The following is a 2570-nucleotide window of genomic DNA, read 5'->3' as shown; positions in this document are numbered from 1 at the left end:
TCCTTAAAATATCAAAGTTGTCAAAATCATCGTCCAGTATAACAATGAAGTTGTAAGAAAGGTTACTGTAGACTATCTGATAAGAGCACTGAAACTTCATATCTTAGAATTTGCTTCACGTAGTGGAATAAATTTATGCATTTTGTCCTAGCAATATTTTGGTTACATGTCCGGAAAAATGTACGGAGTGTTTCTGTAGCCATCTATAGAGAGAAGGCCCTTGTTGCTGGTAGGTTATCTGGAACATGAAAATACTTAATGATTCAAATCTGGTATGTTATGTGCATAATCTATCACTAGCGCTGTACAGTCAAACATATATATTACCTTACATCCCACCGACACAGACAGCTCATAAGACGACGATGGGATGGGAAAGGCCTGGAAGTGGGAAGGAAGCGGCCGTTGCCTTACTAAGGTACAGCCTCAGCATTTTTCTGGTGTGAAAATGCGGAAACCACGGAGAGCCATTTTCAGGGCTGCTGACATTGGGGTTCGAACCCACTATCTTCTGAATGTAAGCTCACAGCTGTCGACCCTAACCGCAGGTGGCAGATTCCCTATCTGTTGTTTTCCTAGGCTTTTCTTCAATGATTTCAAAGAAATTGGATATTTATTGAACATCTCCCTTGGTAAGTAGTTCCAATTTCTAACTCCCCTTCCTATATACGAATATTTGCCCCAATTTGTCCTCTTGAATTCCAACTTTATCTTCATATTGTGATCTTTCCTACTTTTAAAAACACCACTCAAACTTATTCCTCTACAAACTTAATTGCATGCCATCTCTCCGCTGACAGCTCGGAACATACCACTTAATCGATCAGCTCGTCTCCTTTCTCCCAAGTCTTCCCAGCCCAAATTTTGCAACAGTTTCGTAACGCTACCACTTTGCCGATGGCAACAGTTTCTGCAAAGCGAACAAAGTCAACGAATTATCTTCTGTTCTCCTTTGTTGAATTAAGTAAGCCACTATGATTGATGTGTCTAAATGCTGTGGCCAAATTACAATGTTCCTTGTAATCTCATGCAGGAAATCTGAACATTAGGAACATTTTGAAGTTTTAATAATTTAATGCTCACACATATTAATTTAACTTGACAAGGTGCTATTAACTTCCAAGTTGTGGCTCACTCCCCGGCTCACCGTTAAATAACTGATCTTCTCTCTGACCACATGGACGTAGAGTCATCAAGCCTCATCCAAATGTCGTGATTGAAGTTTTCTGTACAGACCATTACTCTGATTTACAAGGGGTAGATATCTGACATGATTTTTATTATTTCCGATGCAGGTTTTCATGCTGATATCAAATCTGAAAACAGTTTTGATCTATCACGTCAGAATTTGAAGATGCTGACAAAGTTTTATTTTTCATGGGTCAGCGTTCGTCGAGAATTGTTTTCACAATTTTTCGTTATTTTTCATTTTTATTTTATTGTGAGTGATAGTGGATATCTTGGCGTCTAGAGGTTGCATAAATTCACCAGATCTGTTTTGCTGCTTGTGCGGTTATGTAACAAACAAATCCAATATATGCCATGTGGTACATTTGCAGTTCAGTTATTTTAGATAAAGTCATGTTCATTAGCACTCCGTGTACGAATCAATGCTCTAGTGAAACTTCTGTCTGTGAGTTGATACAATGTTAAACATATGTAAATGGTTGATGTCGAATATCTCAAGAATGGTGGTAATAGAGACAAATGGTTTGCATATTTTGAATCAGTGTGTTTCAGTTGTTTTAGAACGCAGTTTGGATACCAAGATCCACAGAAAGTATTTCCTAGTTTCAGGGTAAATTCCTCACACGCGGAAGAAGAAAGTGTGTTATACGGTCCAAACCAAACCAAACCAATCCCCATGGCACAACAGCCCAGAAGGGCCATGGCCTACCAAGCGACCGCTGCTCAGCCCGAAGGCCTACAGATTACGAGGTATCGTGTGGTCAACACGACGGATCCTGTCGGCCGTCATTCTTGGCTTTGTAAAATAAAAGGGAATTGAGCCAACGGCACATGGTGTTCCCAAGCGGTCACCCGTCCAAGTACTGACCACGCCCAATGTTGCTTAACTGCGGTGATCGGACCAGAACCGGTGTATTCAACATGGTATGGCCGTTGCCCATGAGTCCGGAAACGTTTCATTTTCATGTAACAACTCCTTTTCTACAACTCTACTTAGTACATTAATCGTAGGAAACCCAGGAAGAGAGCGTACCAGCATAAAATATGAAATACTTTCTTACATGGCATACAAAAAATGCCCTCAGTTAACATCGAGTTATGGATCAACCCTCTGTCGCATTGAATCCCGGATACTCTAATGTCGGGTTGGTGCATATATCTACCCCAACAGAGGGCATTGTGAACATCGTGAGAAAAAGTTTCGTGTGTTATGCTGGTACGCTCTGTGCCTGTGTATTTCCCACGAATAATGTACAATGTAGAGTTGTAGAAAGTGAGATCTGACATGGAACCAAAGTGTTCCCGGATCCACGTCTGCAGAACACATTTTCTTCTCCTACGCCAGAGGAATGTGGTCTGAACGTTTGGCCGTACTTTATTGC

At 40.9% G+C, this 2570-nt stretch overlaps 1 non-coding gene across 1 annotated transcript; it reads right to left on the bottom strand.

Annotated features, from left to right (window-relative positions):
- Positions 1-2007: 2007 nt before the first annotated feature.
- On the bottom strand, positions 2008-2126 carry LOC136864991 (5S ribosomal RNA). Its single transcript, XR_011017884.1, has one exon. It is a non-coding gene; the product is annotated as a 5S ribosomal RNA (ribosomal RNA).
- Positions 2127-2570: the final 444 nt, after the last annotated feature.

The sequence above is a fragment of the Anabrus simplex genome, chromosome 2, assembly GCF_040414725.1.
Source record: "Anabrus simplex isolate iqAnaSimp1 chromosome 2, ASM4041472v1, whole genome shotgun sequence".
Taxonomy (NCBI): domain Eukaryota; kingdom Metazoa; phylum Arthropoda; class Insecta; order Orthoptera; family Tettigoniidae; genus Anabrus; species Anabrus simplex.
Note: the sequence above shows the minus strand (reverse complement) of the source record. Positions and strands in the feature narration are given on the sequence as shown.